Here is a 24,845-nt window from a genome sequence, read left to right as displayed (position 1 = left end):
ATGATATTTATAGTGCCTGGCACATAAGAGGCACTTGATAAAGGGTAGCCACTTGTAAATATGATGATTTCATTTAATATTCTCAGAATCTTCACTCACTGCTTCAAAATATGTGCCTAACCTCAGAGAACAGATCAATCTAATAAAACACAGAAGTTTAACCTGGGCACCAACACCGTAAAGCTTTGATACCCACATCCTCCTTCCTGCATTCCCTGCCCATTTCCTTGGTCTGTTTACTACACCCTACAAACATTTCTACTGTGATAGCACTTAGTTGTTATTTGTACTTTCTTTCTTTGTAGCGCATCTTTCTCCTCCCTCTATACAGCCCACTCTCTAAAGTCAGAGGCTTAACACTTTTTCTCTGGAGAAACCTCTACATCTAACACAATTCCTTACACATACCGAGTAGTCAATAAATGATTGAGGAATAAGTTAATGAATAAACATCAAACCCTCCAGAAACTTTCTTTGCCAATGATCAATAACTCCTTATTGCTCTGTCTTTGGTAGAAAATCATTAACAAATTCTCAGCTTTTCTTCTGTGACCACCTCTTTGGAAAGTCTCCACCTTCTTCACCTACTCTCCCCACCCTCCTTTCCCAAACACCTACACACTTAGGCCACCTCCCCCCCCCTTTTTTTTTGAGGTATGATTGACATACATTATATTAGTTTCAGGTGTAAAACATAATAATTCAATATTTGTATATATTGTGAAATGATCACCATAGTAAGTGTAATTAACATCTGTCACCATACATATAGATTTTTTCTTGTAATGAGAACTTTTAAGATTTATTCTCTTAGCAACTTTCAAATATGCAATACAGTATTAACTATACTTGCCATGCTGTATATTACATCCTGATGACTTATTTATTTTAGTTTTTATTTATTTTTCAGTAATCTCTATTCCCAACATGGCGCTCAAACTCATGACCCAGAGACCAAGAGTCACAGGCTTTTCTGACTGAGCCAATCAGGTGCCCCATGACTTAATTATTTTATAACTGAAAGTTTATAACTTTAGACTCTCTTCTCCCATCTCACAATCCCACCCCTGACCTCTGGTAATCACCAATCTGTTCTCTGTATCTATGAGCTTGGTGTTTCTTATGTTTGGTTTTATTTTGTTTAGATTCCACATATAAGTGAGATCGTATAGTATTTGTCTTTATCTGACTTATTTCACTTAACATAATGCCTTCATGGTCCATCCATGTTGTTGTAAATGGCAATATTTCATTTCTTTATGGCAGAATAATATTCCGTTGTAAGTATATACCATATTTTCTTTATCCATGTATCTGTTGATGGACACTTAGGTTATTTCCATATCTTAGCTATTGTAAATAATGCTGCAAAGAACATGAGGGTGCATATACGCTTTCAAGGTAATGTTGTTGTTTTCTTTAGATAAACACTCTGAATCATATGGAAGTTCATTTTTTAGTTTTTTGAGGAACATCCATGCTCATTTCCATAGTCACTATGGAATACTATGTTGTCACTCAAATACTATGTTGAGTAAAAATGGTGAGAGGAGACATCCTTGTCTTATTCTTGATGTAGAGAATCTTCATCTTCTCATCCGCATCTTCTCACTGTTGAGTATGATGTTAGCTGTGGGCTTGTCATATATGGCTGATGTTGAGGGATGTTCCCTCAATACTTACTCTGTTGAAATTTTTTATCACAAAAGGACATTGAATTTTGTAAACTGCTTTTTCTGTATCTATTGAGATGATCACATGACTTTTATCTTTCATTTTGTTACTGCAGTATATCAGGTTGATTGCTTTGCAGATGTTGAACCACCCTTGGAACCTGGAATAAATCCTATTTGATAATGGTATCTGACCCTTTTAATGTATTCTTTTAAGATTTTATTTATTTATTTATTTATTTATTTATTTATTTATTTATGTATGTATTTATTTAAGAGAGAGAGCACACACACATGTGTGCATGCAAGGACAGGAGGTGTGGAGAGGGAGGAGAGAGACAAGCAGACTCTGCACTGAGCATGGAGTCCAATATGGGGCTTAATCTCATGACCCTGAGATCATGACCTGAGCTGAAATCAAGAGTTGGATGCTTAACCAACTGAGTGACCCAGGCACCCCACTCTTTTAGTGTATTTTTAAATTTGGTTTGATAATATTTTGTCGAGGATTTTTGTATCTATGTTCATCATGGATATTGGCCTGTAATTATCCTTTCTTGTGGTATCTTTGTCTGGCTTTGGAATCAGGATAAAGCTGGCCTTGTAAAATGAGTTTGTAAGTATCCGCTCTTCTATTTTTTGAGAGTGTTTAGGAAGGATTGGTATTAATTCTACTTTGAATGTTTGGTAGAATTCACCATTAAAGCAGTCTGGCCCTGGACTTTTGTTTGTAGGGAGTTTTTAACTACTGATTCAATCTCCTTACTAATAATTGATCTTTTCAGATTTTCTATTTCTTCATGATGCAGTATTAGAAGGTTGTATGTTTCTAGGAATTTACCCATTTCTTCTAGGTTGTCAAATTTGTTGGCATATAATGGTTCACAGAAGTTACTTACAATCCTTTCTATTTTTGTTGTATAGTTATAACCTCTCTTCTTTAATTTCTGATTTTATTTAATTGAGCCCTCTTTTTCTTGATGAGTCAGTCAGGCTATAGGCTTATCAATTTTGTTTAACTTTTCAAAGAACCGGCTTTTTGTTTTATTGGTCTTTTCCATCGCTTTTTTTTTTTAGTCTCTATTTCATTTATTTCTGTTTTGATCTTTGTTATTTCCTTCCTTCTACTAACATAGGGCTTTGTTTGCTCTTTTTTTTTCTAGTTTCTCTTAAAAAAAAAAAAGACTTACTTCATTTTATTTTTCTTGTATAAAAACTATTTGGTGGCCACAGATACTGCCTGGGTTCTCTGCACAGAGACTGGTGTGGGTCCTTAGACGTGGTCAGTGAATTCTTGATAGGGAGACTTGGTGAGTACATGTCTTTCCAGAGTTCAGGGGTGAGAATGCTGTAGGTCTTGGATATGACATTAACGGTAGCCTTGGTGAAGTCACACAGGGTGGTGGTACAGCCCCTGGCCAATGTGTATCAGTCGTTGATGCTGGCCATCTTAGGCACAGTGGCCTAGACGATGACAGTGCCTCTGGGGTGGGGGGTGCAGGGCACTAGCACAGAGCCACAGTGGCAGGTCTCCTTGCAAGCAAAGGTATGGGGCTTGCTGATCTTGTTCCCCCAGTAGGCTTACTGCACAGGAGAGTGTAGCCAGATGTCGGCACCATAGATAGCAATGGCTACCTCCTGGGAGCACTTAACCCCCAGAACAACATGTCCATTGTAATCCTTGATGGTGACAAATCCCTTGATCCTGGTCCACTGGCCAGCACAGGTCTGCTTTTACACAGGCATGATCTTCAAAACCTGTCGAGTTATTCTTAGAAGATGTATTGTAAACCCTAAAGAGTGAAGCATCAGCAGCATTCCTGTTCTCGGGCTATTGAACACAATGGCCTGGAAGGAACAGGATCCCATCATCTCCTGGGACAGGGCATAGATACGGAGCTATGAAAGAAAGTAACACTCAACTCCCCTTCCTGCCTTGGGCTATTGCTAGCATGAACATCTGGTTCCTCCCTTATCCCATAACCCCCTCCCTGAGTGCCCAGGTGTAGGGGAGGGAGCAGGCCTGATTTCCAGGTTCAAGATAATTGCCATCTATTTGTATTCCTTCCCCATACTTTGATACATCTGTCCTTGCTTTGCTGATAAAAAAAAAAAAACTAAATAAAAGCTATGTGCAGAAGTCAACTGCAGCCATTCTCCCTTGTAGAGGCAGCCCTGTGTGACCCCTCAGATTGGTGTCTGAGAGTATTTTTTCTGTGCACCACAAAAACTTCATCCTAGAGGGACACCCCAAGAAAACATCAATGATCTCAAATTACTTGATGGGAAGGAAGAAGAGATAAATCTCCTCCACAGACTTGATTTCCTGTCTTTGACCAGTTTGGTGATGGAGATCTACTCCTTGTCCTCAGCCTTGACTCTCAGAACTCGGTGGCCTCAGCACCAGCTCCAGATGCCACTGCTGAAGCCTCTAGAAGCCACCACAGCCTCCCACCAGGGCCCCCTAGAGACTCTGGGACCTCCTGCCACACTAGCATCATCCACTATTTGGTGTTTTCTTAGTTTTTCTTCTCTCCCTCTCTATTGCTCTTTCCTTCCTAAAGAGTCTTAATTCTTCAATTGCAACAAGGGAGATGAGGTTGTCTTTTGCTCAGGTATATCACTCAGTACACTCTAGTCAGAAATAAAGCTAATAGAAGGAAATCTCTATATAAAGACCTTTTTACCTGGTCTGCCCACCATGGGCACCTGATTCTTATTTTTAAGAGACACGAAATCCACCCAACTTACTTAGTCTTTCATTTCAAAAAAGCAGAGATTTGGGGGATTTCAGTGTTCTGTTTTCATTCTCTTTCTCTCTCCCCCACTGCTGTCCCCACCCCATTTGACTATTCAACAGATCCTGAAACAGGTTTAATTACTTATTTAATAGCTTTCATGATATTTGTGCTTAAAAACTCACAAGGGGGAAAAAGGTGATTATAAACATTAGGAATACAAAATTTAAACGGAGTCAACCAGAATTTTGCCTCATGGGTGGTTTTATTACTTCTGAGGCAGGTGAAGAAAAAATGGGCTCATAGAGGTTCCTCACTCATTGCTAAGAACTCCCTGTAGGCTCTCAGGGAAGACAGCCTCTCCTTGTGCTTCACTGAATGCTATTTTCAGTCTAATTTTTTTAAAATTCCTGTGCTTTAATCTACCTATTTTCAAGCTGAATCTAATAAACTGTTGGTAGTAGAAATAAGAGGCAGTCCTTAAATCAATATTAATTCCCCAGAGATGTAAAAAAAATTAAGTCAGGATCAGATGGAATTTAGTTCTTATTTTTACAGTCACAAGAAACAAATGAGCCACTCCTGAGATAGTTTTAGATCAGATTTAGAACACCAAAGACCTTTTATATTTCCAAGCATTTTGCTTAGTTACTTTTCTGGGCAAAATTTCAGGATCTTGTAGCATATTTAAAACTCCCATGACACCAATTTCATTTTCTTTTAGTTACTTAATAGACTTTTTTAAAAAAATGTGATGCCAATTCTTACTTGGCAGAATCTACATATCATTTCGAGCCAATTCTTCATTTTCACATATTCTTGGGATTAGAGTAAAATTGCCAGATTTAGCAAATAAAAATGCAGAATGCCCAGTTAAATTAGAATTTCAGATAAATAACAAATAATTTTTTGGTGTAAGTATGTTCTGTGCAATATTTGGGTCATAGTTATACTGAAAAATCATTCAGGTGACTTGTAACAACAGAAATCTTCTCTTACAGTTCTGGAGGACAGAAGTCTAAATCAAGTCGACAGCAGGACCACAATCACTGAAAAGTCTCTAGGAGAGAATGCTCCCTTGCCTCTTCCAGCTTCCGGTGGCTCAGGCATTCCTCGGTTTATGGCTTCATAACTCCAGTCTCTACCTCTCCTTCCACATCACATTCTTTAGTTTTTCAGACCTCTCTACCTTTACCAGGACATCAGTCATTGGATTTAGGGCTCATCCAGTTAATCTAAGATGATCTCATCTCAAGATCCTTAATTACATCTGCAAAGACACTTTTTCAAATAAGGTCGCATTCACAGGATCCAGGTATTAAGACATGAACATAACTTCTGGAGGCCCACCATTCAATCTGCCACAGAGGAAAATGGCTAAAACTCCGAACACCACCTGAGGCTGATAAATTCATGGCTCAGTTGTAACATGTAATACACCCAAGTCAGAAATGAAACTAATAAAGTAAATCTGTATAAGGCTCTGTTTACCTGATTTTTCCATCATGGACACCAGATTTTTATTTGTAAGAAGCATATGAAATCCATTTACTCACTCCTTCAAGGGACCATTTGTTAAGGTCTTTTTATGTGTCAGTGTCCAAGAATCAGAGGTAAATCAAACAATCTTAAGGAATTCTTTCTCATGAGGAGACAATGGACCAATCAATAAGCAAACAAATAGGATTGTTATTAATTGAATAAGTGCTGTGAAGGAAATAAACAAGGTGGCTGGTAAAGAGTAACTGGGAACAAGATGTGCTGCTTAGAAAGAGCATCAGCAAAGGTTCTCAGAAGAGATGACATTTGCGCTGCGTGTCAAGAGATGAGGGTAAGCCAGCCACACAAAGATCTCCACAAAAGATTTCTTGGAAAAGGAACAGTGGGTTTAAAGGTCTGAGGTTGGGAAGGGATCACTGTGCTCTAGAAAAAGGCAAATGCCAGAGTGGCCAGAACATAGTGACCAGGTAAGAGCATAAGACAAGAATGGGGCTGGATAGACTAGAGCTGGGTTATTGCTGGGTCTTTTTTTTTTTTTTAAGATTTATTTATTTATTTATTTGAGAGAGAGAGTGAGCACACGCTTGAGTGGGGGAAGGTACAGAGGGAGAGAAAGAATCCCAAGCAGACTCCCTGCTAGGCCCCGTGTGGTGTTCAATCCCAGGACTCACACGAGATCTTGACCTGAGCCAAAATCAAGAGCCAGATGCCTAACCCACTGAGCCACTCAGGTGCCCATTGCTGGGTCTTATGGCTCATGGTGGAAAATTTAGACTTGACTCGCTAGAAATGAGAAGACACCAAGGGCTTAAAAAGAAGAATGATGAGATTTGGTTTACATATTTAAAATTCAGTGCGTACTATGTGAGAAATGACTTAGCGAGGCCAGAGGGAAGCAAGGAACCAGTTAGGTTACTATAGTAGGCCAGGCAAGGGATGTGGAGTATTGTTAGGCATATAGAAAATAATGGAAATCATTTGGAAGTCAAAATATCGGAACTCACTTATAGATTACATATTGGTGGTAGAAGACAGAAAAGGAAAAGATGGGCATAATTTATAGGGCATTAATTTTCCCAGTTAGAAAGTACATCACTCAGGTTTATGGGCATAAGTTTTCCCAGTTAGAAAGTACATCACTCGGGTTTTCTTGCAGTTCAGTGTGACCATGTAAGTTCTAGACAAGAGGATGTGAATGGAAGAGATATGAGCAATCTCTGGGTCACATCTGCAAAAAGGGAAGCTCAACTTTCCTCTTTCACTCTTCTAGATGGCTGGGAAACAGGACACTTAAAGGAACTGCCTTAGAACTAGAGAAAAAAGTCACATGATGATGGCAAAGCTGTCCCACCACCCAGCATTCTTGGATGGTCCCACTGATTAGGTCATGCTATCTGCCCGGGACTGCCTGCCTACTTTATTCTCTGGTATGTGAGAGAGAAGTTAAGATTCAACCTCGTTTAAACCCCTACACTTTAGAGGTTTGGTTACAGTAGCCCTGCTTATATCCTAACACTCTCCAAAACGGCTGCAAGAATCCCAAACTCTCTTTCTTTCTAACCTGAATGCTCTGTGTAGGTGTTCTTGCCTCCTACCAAGACATGGGTTCTGGGGCGCCTGGGTGGTTCAGTCGTTAAGCGTCTGCCTTCAGCTCAGGGCGTGATCCCAGCGTTCTGGGATCAAGCCCCGCATCAGGCTCCTCCGGCGGGAGCCTGCTTCTTCCTCTCCCACTCCCCCTGCTTCTGTTCCCTGTCTCGCTGGCTGTCTCTCTCTCTGTCAAATAAATAAATAAAATCTTAAAAAAAAAAAAAAAAGACATGGGTTCTGTTCTCTGTGATAATGAGGGCTGGAGCATAGGGGATCATTTAAAGCCATGTTGATGGAAAGAATTCCTTCCTCCATAGAGTCCAAAGTGAAAAGGATATCCTGTTGCACAGTGTAATGATAGGTCTTGTACAATGCATTAAATATCACCTCAGGTACAGAAAATTACAGGTGTTAACTGTTCATATATTTTATATTAAATATTGTGTTTATTACACAGCGGCTTAACATTCAAGTTAAGATTTGTCAAGTAAGGGTAGATATTTAACATTTGTCTAGGAATTTTGTAAAGAGCCTGAATCTCAGAACTTATGACATTAATTATAACAAATGAACAGTTAGTGAAAAAAATTATATAAATTATGTATATATTTTTGGCACTTGTATACTGCATGTATTTTTTCTTTATTCCTGGCTTAAAGCCTAACATGAAATTAATCCTTTCGGTTAACTTTAGCTGTATTCAAAGTATATACAATTTATAGTTACTCTTCTATGTCTAGGATTTTATTTTATTTAAAGTAAGTAAATTAGGGGCACTTGGGTGGCTCAGTCAGTTAAGTGTCCAACTCTTGGTTTCAGTTCAGGTCATGAGCCCCATGTCGGACTCCCCCCTTAGTAGGAAGTTGGCTTCTTTCCCTCTTCCTCTGCCCCTCCCCCTCCTCCCTCTGAAGTAAATAAATAAATCTTAAAAAAAAAAAAGAAGAAGAAAGTAAGTAAATTAGACACATACACACAGATCTACTCCATCCCTGCTGTTAGGAGGGAGAACCATAAGAATAAGAATTATCCCTTTGAATACAAGAGAAATCACAACATTTAAGGTACATTCAGGGACTTTTTAAATCTGTGTTTTGGTTTACATTAGATTAAGCTATACATAATGTTCTCTTGAATACTTGTAATTATTAAATATAACAAAATTCATAAACATAATTAAGATGTTTTAATTTAATTATGCCAGCATCAGACTAAAATGAACCCTTAAGTATCTTTTTCAAGGAAAATGTTCCTTGAAGGAAATTATCATGTTTAATTAATATTTGTTAAATATTACCACATATTTAAACTTCACAGTTGAAAAGGGCCCCTGTATTTTTCATCAATCTTTACAAGAATCCCACTATTATCATTCATCTTTTGTAAGATAAAAGCTTAATGAGGTTACACGGATTGCCCAAGTTCACCAGTCTAGCATATAGAAAAGTCTGGCCCTATTCCACTACCTTCTAATTTCAAGTTCAGTGCTCTTAAGACTCAACACCCTGACTGGAGTCTAGAAAGACCAAGCACCTTGCCACTCTAGATAATTTTTCATAAATTAAAGTAGGTAATGCTATGCAATTACTGACTATATTTTCTATTTGTCAAGACCTTCTTAAATTATATACTAAGGAATTAAAATATGCCTAAATAGCAAGAATAAAAACACAAATTCTATATTAAGGACTTATAATATGTATAAATAGCAAAATAACCATATTTTCTTTGTATAATACCAATCTTTATCTCACCCCTACTTTGGCCACTTGAAACTATCCTACCACCATGACCCTGAGACTTATGAAGCTCAAAGACAAATACTTCCTTTCCTCCCATCTCTCTACACTACTTCTCCCATTAAACATTCTCCCTGTCTTCATTAAGTCATTCATTCCCTTGGCTCCTTCCAGTTCTCTCAGACCAATCATCCCAATCTGTCTTCTTTTATTTTTCTACCCAGCCTGGGTCTCACTGTGTCATTTTCATAGTATATAGTTCATTTACTGCCATACTGGTTGTGTTTGATCTCTTGGCCCTCAGGAGTTCTCTGTGTGCTGATTCCCATGGTTCACTGATTCTGATTCAACGTCCAGAGGACCAATGTTATTGTAAAAAAGTCACGAAGCTGTGACAATTTATTCACTGTGAGTTGATAGTATCCATTCTTAGCTGGGGTCTTCATAGTCTTTTTATTTGGCTTATTTCACAACCAACAAGCACTTGTTGAGTACTTTCATGATGCCAACTGTTGTGCTATGATTTTAGGACACAAAATGAATAAGATAAACTCCCTGTTCTGGAAAAATTCATAGTTTCATGGATATACCTAAAAATTCTTTGAAAACTTCTCTACTTTCAAGCCTCTTCCTCACTTCTATGACATATCTTAGTCCCCATTATACCAAAAAGATTGACATTACAAACCTGAGCATCTTCAAAACCCTTACACTTCATCTTGAATCTATGTATTGGTCAGGGTTCTTTAGAGACACAGAACAAGCTGGATGTATATACATTGTTAGAGGAGGTCATTGAGAGGACATGACTGCTGGTTGACCCTCGAGCTGGAGCTGAACAATCTGAGGCTCCTTAACTATCCACCCCCATCCTTGGAATGTAGTTTCCACTCACTATTCCTGCACTAGGAGCCACTTCAAGGATACAGCCTTGAGACAGCAACGTGTTATTGAGACCATCTGGACTCAATACATGACTGAACCTGATAAGCCTTCTGTATAAGTTCTTAAGATTCTGGCAGGCAGGTGAAATCTACTTGTTTTATGGCCTCCCAAGACAAGCCTCATATCTAAGTCCCTTTGCCTAATAAAACTGCCAATCTGGAGTGGTCTCTTTCTTAGATCTCTGCTTGTACAGAGGCTAGTTTCAGATTCATCCAGGGGACTCCTGAGATTGTAAACCAACATATATAGAGAAAAAGAGATTTATTTTAAAGAATTAGTTCACACAATTGTGGGATTGGGAAATTCAACAGGGTGGAGACTGGGGGAAGGGTTGATGTTGCAGCCCAAGTCCAAAAGCCATCTGTTGGCAGAATTCCTTTTTTCTCAAGAAGCTCAGACTTTGCTCTTAGGACCTGCAACTGACAGGATGAGGCCCACCCACTTTTTGGGAAATAATGTTTTACCCAGAGTCTGCTAATTTAAATGTCAATCTCATCTAAAAGAATACCTTTACAGCAAAGCCTAGACTGCTGTTTGACCAAACAATTGTGTATCATAGTCTAACCAAGTTGACACATAAAATCAACCATCACATTCTGTATCTTTGTAACTCTTTCTCACCTCATTTTAGTCTCTCAAGAGGTATTCTGCTCTGTGCTATTGCTAACCCCTCCACATGAGCTCTTGATCTTTCTCGTTCTATCTTCCTACAAGAGTATTCAACAATTATTCCTGCTTTTTTCTATCGTCAATCTCTCCATCTTCACTGGCTCTTCTTCTAGGTAAACATGCTCGAATCTACTCTAGTTTTAAAGAAACTTTCCTCATTCTAATCCATTCTTTGGCCTCCTTGACTTCATGATCAAATTTCTTGCAAAATTAGTCAATCTGTGTTTGTTGCTTTTACTTACCACTCATTCAGTCCTCCTTACTTGAAGCTATCTGGCTTCCATACCCATGACTTTTGGAATCTGCTACCTCTTCCCATTAGGCTGCTCTCACGCCATTCTTACGGAAATGCAATTCTATGTCCTGGTTCTCCACCCCAACCTGTCTCCAAGTCTCACCACAAGGTCAATCAAGGGACTTTTGTATGGAAGGCGAAAGACAGGAAAAGGATAAATGACTCAGAACTTGAAACCCAACAAAGCTTGATAATATTGCACTAAATAGCACCACTTTTACTAAATAATACTTGTTTTCAGGAAGAGAAGCAATCTTTCAGTCACTGAGTTAATCCTTCAAAGATATTACAGAATATAAATTTTGTAGAATTACTTACAAATTGTAGCTATGACAAGTTGAGTATCTCTGCGTATGAAGTTTTTCCAAAGCATAATTATAGATGATTGATTACCAGCTGAGCATCTGTATCCGATAATGGAGAGGGTTGATTCAGACTAACAAAAATCTACCCAGAAAATACATTATTTAGAAATATTCCTGGGGCACCTGACTGGCTCAGTCAGTGGAGCATGCAAGTCTTGATCTCGGGGCTGTGAGTTTGAGTCTCATGTTGGGTGTAGAGATCACTTAAAAATAAAATCTTAAAAAAAAAATATTCCTAACTAAGGTACTGTCATCCTAACTGTAACAGAAATACATGAACAAGAGTATGTCAGAGGATAAGCATATTACTATTGAAATCTATATAAACAGGAAAACACAAAAAGAAAACAGCTCTTGCTTTTCCTATAAGACATGAGATCACCAAAGTTAAGGAAAAGGCTGGCTTGCATAGGAAGATTCAAGACTTGCTGAAATTCCCAGAGATGGAGTTAATTTTTCTCTCAGTTTAGAAGTGAGTAAAATAATCAGAATGAGAAAAAGATCATCCTCAGGTTGTTCTAGAAAAGGGACCTATTAGATGAGATAACCTGGTGGTGGGAAACAAGCGTCCCTTAAGTTAACAGACATCCAAATTAGTTTCGGAGGTAAGGCAAAGGGATATTTATGAATGCTTCGGCAAAATGAAATCATCTCACTCAAGCCATTCTGTTTCAGGGGATGTGGTTGAAATAGCTAGATCTTTGCAAATGAATAATTTATGAAAGCTCCAGTAGCCTTTGAATAACATAATTTAAATGGAAGTTGTTACTGAATAAAAGATAAAAGAGGAACTCACTTCAAATTCCTCTAATTTCAACATGGATTATCACATAGTTTTGATTTAAGATAATCTAATAACCATTTTAGTTTATTGCACCAGTCTCAGATAAATCCTTGCTTATTATGCGGCAGCCAAAGTACTACAAAGAAGTTAGAATTCATAGGAGCTTAGCTTGAACAAACTAATAATCTAAGCCAAGTAATGGTTTAAGTCCATTTATAAAATAAGTTTTATCATACAGTGGTGCATTTTTTTTAATTTTTATTTCTCGAAGATTTTTATTTATTTATTTTGAGAATGAGAGCATGCAAGTGGGGGGAGAGGCAGAGTGAGAGGGAGAATGTCAAGCAGACGCCATGCTGAGTGCAGAGCCCAATGAGGGGCTCCACCCCATAACCATGAGATCATGACCTGAGCAGAAACCAAGAGTCGGACACTCAACCAACTGAGCCACCCAAATGCCTGGTGCACTTTCATTTAAAACACATTCTAATTCTAGATTTAGAAGAAGAAGAAGAAGAAGAAGAAGAAGAAGAAGAAGAAGAAGACGACTTAAGTACAAATAAGAATTAACCTGACAAACCATGCAAAAAAACCAATAGACTATCATTTTTATTTATTGTGTCGAAAAGAACCTTTTTTTTTTCTTTTAAGATTTTATTTATTTGACAGAGAGACACAGCAAGAAGGGAACACAAGCAGGGAGAGCAGGAGAAGCAGGCTTCCTGCTGAGCAGGGAGCCTGATGTGGGGCTCGATCCCAGGACCCTGGGATCATGACCTGAGCCGAAGGCAGACGCTTAATGACTGAGCCACCCAGACGCCCCAAAAAGAACCTGTTTTATGTCACTGACAATCTTATTTAAAAGTTTTTGTTCTAGGGGCACCTGGGTAGCTCTGTCAGTTAAGTGTCTGCCTTTGGCTCAGGTAATGATCCCACGGTCCTCTGCTCAGCAGGGAGACTGCTTCTCCCTCTCCCTCAGCCTGCTGCTCCCCCTGCTTGTGCTGGCGTGTGCTCTCTCTCTCTCAAATAAATAAATAAAATCTTTTTTAAAAAGTTTAGTTCTAATTAATTATACAGGAGTTACATAAATACAACATTATTGTTGATTTCAAATTTTTTATTAACAGGCCTATGTCTCAGAAATGAATAAAATAGAGCTAGACTAAAGTAGCCTTTCTACCCTATGATTAAAAAAAAAAAAAAAAAACATGCCCGAAATAACACAGTAATCAGTCAGCTGGTTAGCACTTCCATAGTCCCCTTGCTAAATACATTTAAATATCTCATTCTTAACACCTCACACACCTCACATGGGTGTAAGCATTTTTTTTGCATCAGTACTATTTGTACCCCTTGAACATACTTATTATACATAAAATACTATATAAAATTAATTTGTATACTGTATATTTACCTTCCTAGATAATTTAAATACCTTGAAGTACAGATTATTTTATTCATTGCTTTTTCCCTAGTACATAGCAAATTGTAGACTCAAAATCATTTGTGAGTTGGAGAGTTTTCCTATATTTGGAGGAAGATAGAGAAGGAAAGGTGAAGGAAATGAGCACTGGAATAAAGTTCCTGAGGAAGGCAGAGGTAGCCAATGTATATGTGAATAAAAAAAATTTTAAAAAAAGTCGCTTCTAGGCCTCTACTAGTTGTTTATTACTGGGTTTTTGTCTTTGTACTGTTTTTACTTTTTTTTTTATTATGTGCTCCTCCCACATTAAGGTTATTAATGCTGTTTCTTTTTTTTTTTTTATTGTTGTTCCCCCAGCTTTATTTAGGTATAAATGAGAAATCAAAATTATATATGTTGAAGGTGTACAACCTAATATTTTAATGTACGTATAAATTGTGAAATGACCACAATGATTAACTATTAACAAAAGCTAGTATTTCAAAAGCTAATGTGTGGTGTGTATATATACGTATACAGACATAGGCCATTTTCTTTATACATTTATTTGTTGACAGACATTTGGGTTGTTTCCATATCTTGGCTATTGTGAATAATGCTGTAATGAACATGGGAGTATAACTATCACTTCAAGATCCTGATTTCATTCCCTTTGAATATGTATTCAGAAGTGGGATCAAGAATAGTATGGTACTGGCATAAAAACAGACATATAGACCAATAGAACAGAACAAGAAAACCAAAAATAAATTCAACCATTTATGGTCAACTAAACTTTGGTAAGTCTGCCAAGAGCAAACAATAGGGAAAGGATAGTCCCTTTAATCAATGGCTTTGGGAAAACTGGATAACCCCATGCAGAAGAATGAAATTGGACCCTTACACATACACAAAAATAAACTCAAAATGGATTAAAAACTTAAATGTAAAAACCAAACCAAACCAACAAACAAAAAAACCTTACATGTAAGACCCTAAACCATAAAACTACTAGAAGAAAGTAGAGAAAAACCTTCTTGACATTGGTCGTGGAAATGATTTTTTGGATATGACACCAATAGCACAGGCAACAAAAGCAAAAACAGACAAGTAGGATTACACCAAAACAAATGTTTCTACTCAGCAAAAGAGACAATCAATAGAGAGAAAAAGCAACCTACGGGTCGGGAGAAAATATTTGCACACCATATATCTGATAAGGGTTTAATATCAAAATATATAAGGAACTCAAACAACTCAGTAACAGAAAAACAAATAACCTGATTAAAAAATGAGCAAAAGGTCCATAGGCATTTCTCAAAAGAAGACACACAAATGACCAACAGACACATGAAAGGATACTCAACATCACTTACCATCAGGGAAATGCAAATCAAAACCACAATGTGATAGCACCTCACACCTGTCAGAGTCACTTTTATCAAAAAGACAAAAGATAAAAAGTGTTGGCAAGGATGTGGAAAACAGAGCACCTGCATATACCATTGATGAGAACGTAAACTGGTATAGAGACTACGGAAAACAATATCAAGGTTCCTCAAAAAATTAAAAATAGAACAATTCTATGTTAGTACTGGGTTTAAGACTAGACATCCATTTATCCCTTAAAACTTCTAAACACAGATTCAATATTCCCATCACTGCTGGGAATGCCACCAGGCTTTGACCCGGGCCTGTTCTATCTGATTGGGCCACCTCCCTGTGCACAGCTCCATGTCAGTGTTGATGAACGATGCACAGTTTATAACTTGTAACCAAGTTAATTTAGCAGAGGTTTCCTGCGGGGGTCCCAAATAAACACAAACGGTGGCTCCTAGGATCCTCCATGAAACTTTCTTCTCTTCGTTATTCTCATTTTTTTTTTTTAAGTAAAAAGCCAACCTGATAGAATAGGAAATACAACCTGGGAGAGAAGGAGAACAAAGCCCATTGTGAAGCTAGGCTTTTTGTCCAGGTCTTTGCTACAAACCTCTATTCAGACCCCTTGCAAACTTGGGACTCTCCCCTTTTTCGGTTGTAGGTAAGAACTACAAAGGTGAGGCCCTTATAATGGAGGGAAGAAAAGCCTGGACAGGCCTCCATTCCACTAGAATTCAGACACAGAAGCTCTTAAGTGAAAGACTCTGGAAATTAAAACCTTGGCCTATTATACACCCTAAGAATGTAATCTCACCAATCCACACTGCCTCTCTAAGGGCTTGATTTAGTCGGCTTTCCACTTCCACACCTTCTAATTGTGGAATTTCCTTTCATTTTAATTCTCCTCAGAGCCAAACTCTGATTAAACGAACACATATGGTTTCTCGGATTTTGAAACTGAGCTCCGTCGGCAAGAAGCTACTTAGAGAGTAAGCCAGTCAGCCCTCTCCAGCTTTCCCTGCCCGGAATAGACAGGGCGGTACCCCAGCAGGCAATTAATTGACAGGGGCCCCCTTGCATTTTCTCTCTGCAGCAAAGAAACAACACAAAAATCCTCTGGCAGCTACAGGCGGGATATGCATTTACCACTAGCTCAGCACATTCCAAGTTAACGTACTTAGTTTTTAGAGATAAGTACAATGTTAACATTATTCACATCTCAAAGATAACCCTCCTCTTGAAAACGTAATTGAAACTTCCACTTTTTTTTTTTTAAAGATTTTATTTATTTATTCGACAGAGATAGAGACAGCCATCGAGAGAGGGAACACAAGCTGGGGGAGTGGGAGAGGAAGAAGCAGGCTCATAGTGGAGGAGCCTGATGTGGGGCTCGATCCCATAACGCTGGGATCACGCCCTGAGCCAAAGGCAGACGCTTAACCGCTGTGCCACCCAGGCGCCCCTCCACTTTTTTTTAAAAGAAAAAGCACTGATTGCTGCTCCGGGAAGATTTACAAAAAGCATCCTTTTGCGGTTGACCCTTGAATGTCTCAGAGAAATGGCAGCTGGCAGGAAGACGCAGTAATATGGATACTTGCACGTTCATACTAATAACAGAGCTACTCACACTGGCACTTGACTTCTTCCCTAGTCACTTGAACACATGGCTTTTCCCTGCCTCTGCCTTTCTCCCATGGAGCTCACAAAACTACTGATCTTTTGCTTCCTTACCTTATCTCTGTGTCAGTTGGTAGTTTTAGCAAGTCTGAAACGTTTCCATAGTTAAGGAAAGAGAGGTAAGGATATTTTAGCTATCTTTTTAACTCCTAAGAAGATATATGTCTGCATGTTCATCGGCATATCCACTCATTATATTTTATTGAGCACCTGCACACCATATGCCAGGCACTGTTCTAGGTCCTGGGATATAATATGGAAGAAGAAAGGCAAAATCCTTGTTCTCTGCTCTCATGGAGTTAGTTTCTGTTCCAGAAGGAAAGTTCACAATCACTTTCTATAGTTTAACGTCTACAAAGAAAATAAATTAGGGGGGGCGCCTGGGTGGCACAGTGGTTAAGCGTCTGCCTTCGGCTCAGGGCGTGATCCCGGCGTTGTGGGATCGAGCCCCACATCAGGCTCTTCTGCTATGAGCCTGCTTCTTCCTCTCCCACTTCCCCTGCTTGTGTTCCCTCTCTCGCTGGCTGTCTCTGTCAAATAAATAAATAAAATCTTTAAAAAAAAAAAAAGAAAAGAAAAGAAATTAGGGAATGTGATGGAGCATGATGGGGGGCTACTTTTGTAGACCGGAGCTGAAGTCTGAATGACAACACGAGCTAGAAATGGCAAGATTGGGAGCAAAACACACGCAGAGGGTACGGCAAGTTCAGCAGGCCCAAAGTTCAGGAGTGACCGTGGCCTAGTTGATGAACAGGAAGAGCGTCATTGTGGCTGGAGATTGGTGCGAAGTGTAGAACAGGTCAGGTGGAAGAGGAGGAAGAACTTATTCAAGTCCTCAAAACCACAGTAAAGAGTCCAGATTTTATTCTAATGGTAGAGGGAAGGCATTCTAAAGTGGCTTAGGATTTTCTAAATAGCACTTTTGCTGCTGTGTGGAGAACAGATGATAGAGGGCAAGAATGGAAGCAGAGAAATCATTTATTTAGAGGTGATTACAGAGGTCCACACGAGAGACAGTGGTAGCTTGTTCAAGTGAAAAATGGAAAGGTGAAGAAAAGTAGACATATTTGAAAAAAAATTTTTGAAGGTATAGCTGTCTGAACTTACTGATAGATTGTACACAGAGAGGGGAAGGAAAAAAAGAAATCAAGTAGCCATTTACTTGAGATGATTAAAACATGGATTTGACTTAGAACAGATTTGGTTTGAGAAATTAGGAGGTATATTGTGGACAATGTTAAATGTGGGATTCCTGTCAGACAGTCCAGGGGAAGAGTTAAGGAGGCAGCTGGACATTCAGGTGTGGATTTCCAGACAGTGGTTAGAATTTCCTGCAAAGTCAAGATAGCTTACTATTTCACTGTGGAAGGGATCTGCCTTGGGTGATTCATTCATCCATTTATTCAACCAACATTTAAAATCTGCCAGACACACTCTAGGTTTATAAGATGAATATTCCCTCTCATAAAAATTACCATCTCATGGGAGGACACAAACAATAAACAGACAAATAAATAAGAATATACCAGAGAGTGATAAATGTCATAATAAAAATAAATCTCGGTAGTAACACACATGATGATGACTTTATCAGCATGTTCTTTTTATGTGAAAACACCTTAATTGTTGGCATATATATTTGGGGGTGTGTGGAAGAAAGATTAATGTATTGGCAATAAAAGAATCAGCAATCCATTTAGTTATCTGGCATGGGCTTTCAGGTGAAATACAGATGCTCAAAATTCAGAAAGAACTTATAAATGTATTTACAAGTAGAAGAGGTAAAAAGAAAAAAGACATTTGGTAACAATCTAAATTCAGCCTAATGAGATTATCAGAGTTCTTTTTCAAGAAAGACTTTATGGCTTTCCATCTCTTCAGCTCTTTTTATGCTTCTAGACGAAAAAACTAAAACAATAAAACATTTTTATCTGCTTCTATAACCTGATTCTATGTGAAAATACCCAGAGGGTATTTCCATTCTTTTTTGCCTTAAAATTCACTGATATTGCTTCTCTCTAGTTTACTTCCCTCGATCCTTGATGTTCAATTTCCTTCTCCGTGACTAGTGGTATCAAGTTATCTCTATCCCTGAGAGAAGGGACAAAGGTCAACACTAAAATAGTCGAATCTGTGAGTGAGAGAAGTCATAAAAGGTCTCAAACCAACCTCTGCAGCTGTTTTTCCAAAGTCAAAGAAGAAAGTGTGAGGAAAACTAATAATATGGAAGCTGATACAAATCTGTTCCTAACATTTTATCTATCTCAGGAAGAAGTATATAGCCAGGTATTGGAATTTGGGGACTCTGAAATCACATTTGTAGTATAAGCTTAAAAGAGAAGAGTAATATTCTGGAGACTATAACAAAGAAACCTTTACTATGAGATTTCCTGTTTGATCTGTAGCAATAATGTTGTTACAACAAATAAAAAATTTTCATATCAAAAGCTGAATAAATGACCATTCTCTTCCAAAGTGCAGTTGTAAACCACCTTTTATCTCAGCGCTATATATTCTATGCAATGAATTAAAAAATAAAACTCCTCTGACCTTACTAATCCTCTACAAATCTCCCTCCTGGTAAAACACCAGCAACAAATCACCAGTCGCCCTAAAAATACAAAATACAGTTTAACTCTCAAAATAAAGTTACTGAAAATGATCTTTCTGGTCAAAAATGAAAGTGCAGTGACACAGTTTCTCTTCCAATTTCCAGCCCTAAATCTTCCCTTATGAAACTATAATGCAGTACATCCCCTCTTGGGAACAGGCTTCCCAGAGATAATCCAAATTAGAGACATGGATTTAAAAAAAAAGAATCAGATTTTGAACATTCCAATAGATACTGTTCTCATAACTTGATGGAAATGGAGTGATAACAAAAGAGTTTATAAAACTCTAATAATATCCCACTTAACTAAGATCACATATCTTTGTAAAGTAAAATTTACATCTAAGGGTGTATATCAGTATTTTCATTTTCGAGATTATATTTCCATTAAAAGTCAACTAGATATACTCTCTACAAGATCTCTCACAAATTTTCCTAATACTCCCAGACTCAATGAGAAAGTAAGAAATGTTCTTTCTGCTAAACATTTGTCCTTTGGCAAACATCTCTGTATTTCTCATTTTTCATCTGTATCTCCTAAAATGGCAATGTTCTTTTATTTATTTCTGGGCTAAGTATACCAGCCTTAAAATAACACCAAAGTGCTGCTCTTAGAAGACATTTTATTAATCAAATGTGGCTGTAGGAATATGAAATAGAATATATACCTAATTGATAACAAAGTAAAGAGAAGTGACAATAAATTTGAAGGACCATTAACCTGTCATTTCATAAAATTAACATACTTAAAAATCAAGACGTTCAATAACCAACCAAAACTAACTAGATTAGAAAATTATGTTTCTGGGGTGCCTGGGTGGCCCGGTCAGTTAAGCATCTGCCTTCAGCTCAGGTCATGATCCCAGAGTCCTGAGATCGAGCCCCAGGTTGGGCTCCCCACTCAGTGGAGAGTCTGCTTCTCCCTCTCTCTGCACCCCCCACCCCCACTCATGCTCTCTTGTGCACACTCGCTTAAATAAATAAATAAATAAATAAATAAATAAATAAAATCATTAAAAAAGAGAAAAGAAAATCATGTTTCTGCATCTACTTTCTTTTCCTTGAAAAGATGTGAAATGCTGCAAAATGAAGGCAGGCTTTTCAATCTACCTATGATGACTTCAAATAGAATTATTTGCCTATTAATACCATTTCTGAGTTTCTGCTTTTTTATTTACCTTAATTTTATTTCAGATGATGTTACTTCAAAATTGAACCTAATTTTTCCTGAAAAACTCATAAGATTGATGAGACAATTAGGAAAATTATCTTCCAGAATCCTATAGTTTACAGCTAAAACTTATAGGCAATAAACACTTTGACTATGGAGATAATCTGCAGAAGTAGATTCTGGACAACAGGAATTGTCCAGTCCAAGGTTCCTCGGAGGGAGTCCATCTTAGTACATGTGGAGCCAGTAGAAGCTTTTGGGCAAAAATGACCAGCTCTGACTGACTTTTAGCAGGATCATTCGGCTCACTCAGTAGAAGAACAAGAGTACTTTTAGAAAACATCATAATTTCTATGAATACTTGCCTGACATTGTCAGATCATAACAAAATCTACATAATCTGAGGTGACCATTATGAAACAACTTTTATTATCTTTTAAAATATATTAATATAAGCAAAGATAATCTATATTTAATAGTAGAAACTTAGTTACATGTCACTTACAATTTATAATTACCTAAAAGATATCTCGTGAACACTACTTTCACTAACAGTGGGGCCAGTGTTTATTGAAGAGAAAAGTCAACATGTTTACATTTTGTTCACTCAACAAATACTTACTGAATACACTACTATGTGCCACGCAGAATATGAAGTGTGGGAAATACAAAAGTGAGCAAAAAAAAAAAAAAAAGGATATGGTCCCTCCTTTCACAAAATGTCTCATGGTAGTAGTTACAGTAAAGCATCTTGGAGACAAAAGAGGTTTTACTCACTTTTTTATGAGCGAGTTTCAAGTTAAAACCTTCTGGTTGGAAAACACATTGTCAGAGGCTTTTCAGGCATTTACCAATATCATGCTGATATTCACGCATCCATTCCTTCTTCAGCTACATAGATGAGAAGAGCTCTGAGGCAGCCAGCTTGATCCACAAAACAAAACAAAAACCTTATTGTTTATCATCATATTCAACTTCATTTCCTTCTACAAAATTGTACTACCTAGTATGATCAGCCACTTTCTTTATCAAAGTTCACACCAAATAACACTTGGCTATTTCCAAAAATCAAACTTATCCAGAAATGGTTTTAAAAAAAAATTGTCACTATTGAGAATATGCAAAAGAATTTGCTAAAACCTCTAAAGGCAATTTCTATAAAGATTTTAAAACATTCTAAGTAAAGGCAGCAACATCAGAATTCCTTACTTTTTCAGTGAATACAAGATTTATTTGAACGTAAAATTCATATTATATTTACTAAAAAATAAGTCTCATAAGAAACACATCTTATGTAGTTTATTGGCCACACTTACAATGGCACATGCAGTAGACAAGGATGCTAACAAATACTGTTCATCAGTTTACAGAATAACTATTTAGCTGCTAGTTGTTTCCTGAATACACACAATGGGTATGCACATATACACGTCTTAACATATCAGTGGTTGGGAGTCACCAGCAGCCTCTGGAGGAATAAGAGAGTCCATCAGGAGCTAATAGCTTCAGCAATGGTCCAGGTGAGACACTTCCCCTCGATTGCTTGGCGGTAATTTCATAGCACTGATCCAGACCTTTGTGCCAGCATATGGGCACTACCATATTGGCTTAGCAAGCACGATCAACTGGACCACAGCAATGACAACACAATATGGGCAACTGTGCCAGACGCTGATATTTTTCTTGGTGAACTGGGACAAAAGCTGAACTTTCTATTATTCCGTGAACATTTGCCATCCTGTATGATTGGGAGCCGCAGTAAGACTGAAATAAGTAAAATCTTATCCCTCTGCTATTCTGTGAATAAATCTTGGAAAACTTCAGAAGTAGATGTGGCTAATCATCTCTGGTGTGCTTGAGTAGAAAACACAAAGGAGTTCCATCTAAATAGGGGCTAGCGTTTTCTAGGGGGAGAAGCACTGCCCCGGGGTTACCAGTGCGATAGACAAAATGACAGAAATTAAGGGAGTGGTACAATTGTGGGAAAAGCCCCTCTGGAGAGTCTGCCTGAAGGTCTCCCTTACTCAGATCTCAGGGGGCTTTTTGTTCTGCTTCTATCAAGGATAATACTTCCCCTAAAATAACTCTGTTGTGTTATTGTTGTTTTATTATCACTGTTCTTCCCTCCTACAAGCACGATACTGTGCAACACAACAATTATTTTGCCAACTTCAGTAACTGCATTCCTGAAGTCACTGCTGAGGCATGTGTCCAAGCTAATTTCTAGGCCCTTGTAATTTAAACTCTTCTGGCTGGATAATTGGACTAATGTCCAATAATCTATCCATTAAAACCAACACAGTTTATTATGCTGTCCAAAGTAACAGAAATTTCTCAGACTCAAACATAATAACACAAAACAGCACAACTTCTGAAATCAACTTCAATCCAATTGTTTATTCACACTGTGTCTCATGTTGGAAAGATTTTTCAAATGATCATAAAACCAGTCTCTGGGGGCGCCTGGGTGGTGCAGTCATTAAGCGTCTGCCTTGGGCTCAGGGCGTGATCCCAGCGTTCTGGGATCAAGCCCCGCATCAGGCTCCTTCGCTGGTAGCCTGCTTCTTCCTCTCCAGCTCCCTGTAATTAAAAAAACCAGTCTCTGGATTAAGGATTGCACACTAAAATACTTTTAGGGGTCAGCAAGAAAACCTAAGTGTGTGAAGTACCATATATAGAGCAACAAAGATATGTGGAAGTTGTTGCAAACTAGTAAGTACATTCCAACTCAAAAAAATTGTTTAAACGACTGTGCTGGCCAAATAAAACATGTCTGCAAACCAAATTCTTTAAATTTGTAGCTGTACCCTCAGGCATAGCTGCATAGCATAAGTTGGTTAGTACTAATCTTTAGGCCACTGGTAATAAGGAAGAGTTAAATAGCACCGCCATAAAATGATACACAATTGCCCAAAGCCATACCTTGCACTGGACACTAATAATCACCAAAGGACTTTAACTGCAGCAGGTTGATTCATATTTCCATTTGTCTTATCACCACTTTATCTTCTAAGACATTAGCTCTATGCTCTTCCTTCTACTCTTCTCTCCTCTCCCTTTCTTCTTTACATCTGCAACTTTGCTATCTGATTTTTTAAAAAATCGTTGACCTTGTTTTCAAGTTCTAATTTATGAGTCTCTTTCTCCCAGGTACACTTCCTATTTCTTGTCAAGCAAAGTTAAACATTCTTCCCTAGGATTCCTGTAGTTTATGTTAATATTTACATATTATGAAGTACATTATAGTTTCCTGTGAGGCCTTGTGGGGAGGGACTATGTCTTATTCATCTATATGTAACCAAGGCCTAGCACCACTTAGCCTGAAGTATGTGTATAAGAAATGATTGTGCCTAAAGGAATAAATGAAGGAATAAGTAGGGTTATTAGTTAATGTTACAGGAAAATGTAAGAATGCAAAACAATTAAATTCAAACCTTTCATGGATGAGCAGAAAGGTCCAGACCTTGTCCTAAAATTTCTTTTCACTATCTCAGCCACCTTTATTTCAAAAAGAAAAAGTAGACCATTTATTAACATTAGCCTGTTATGTTATTTTACTAGAATTTTCTGTATAAATTGGTCCAGGTTCTCTTACTTGGCAAAATGGAGTTTCACTGTACATTAAAATTTAACCTATGTGACATAAAGTGACATAAAACCACTGTCACCCACTCTTCTGGAATGCATTAGTACATTCATATTTCTCCAGAGTCCTGTCCTGAGTAATGGCTTAAGAGAAATTAAAGCAGATGACTTAAGGATTTAATTTTCCCCTTCCCTGTTAACCTGCCTCTGACCTTCCAGCTGCTCGAAGCAGTGACCTAGAGCCTTTCTCTGCCCTTCAATTGTATAAAATTATATATATTTTTAATGTAAATATTTTATTAGTGTTAAAAGAACTCAACCCAAATACTGATAACTTATGACAAAATTCGGTCTAGGAAAACCACTATTTAAAGCCCTTTCTAAAAATAGAAGTTTCATGAAAATCTCAGTTTCAAATTTCCATTTCAAATATTTCTATTTTGTTCAATTCTTCCATTTTTATTCATTTATCAATATATTTGTATGTTCAGTGCTACTAAGTGCCAAATAATAAGCCAGATATAAAACAAGGTAAAGCCCTCATCCCCCCATAGTCAAAGGGGTATATAAACAAGTAAATAGATTATCACAATTTAGTGTAAAGGGTACTGTGATCAGGAAAAGTACTAAGCAAAGTTTGGGAATATGAAAGGGAAAAATGCTAGTGGCTCAAACTGCTGAGGCATGAAGAACACCAAGAATTAAACACCAGTCCCCAGGGAAAGGG

The 24,845-nt window shown here is 37.8% G+C and overlaps 1 pseudogene; it reads right to left on the bottom strand.

Moving 5' to 3' along the window:
- Positions 1–2,790: 2,790 nt before the first annotated feature.
- On the bottom strand, positions 2,791–4,146 carry LOC103658169 (annotated as a pseudogene).
- Positions 4,147–24,845: the final 20,699 nt, after the last annotated feature.

Source organism: Ursus maritimus, unplaced genomic scaffold, assembly GCF_017311325.1.
Source record: "Ursus maritimus isolate PB19 unplaced genomic scaffold, ASM1731132v1 scaffold_2, whole genome shotgun sequence".
Taxonomy (NCBI): domain Eukaryota; kingdom Metazoa; phylum Chordata; class Mammalia; order Carnivora; family Ursidae; genus Ursus; species Ursus maritimus.
Note: the sequence above shows the minus strand (reverse complement) of the source record. Positions and strands in the feature narration are given on the sequence as shown.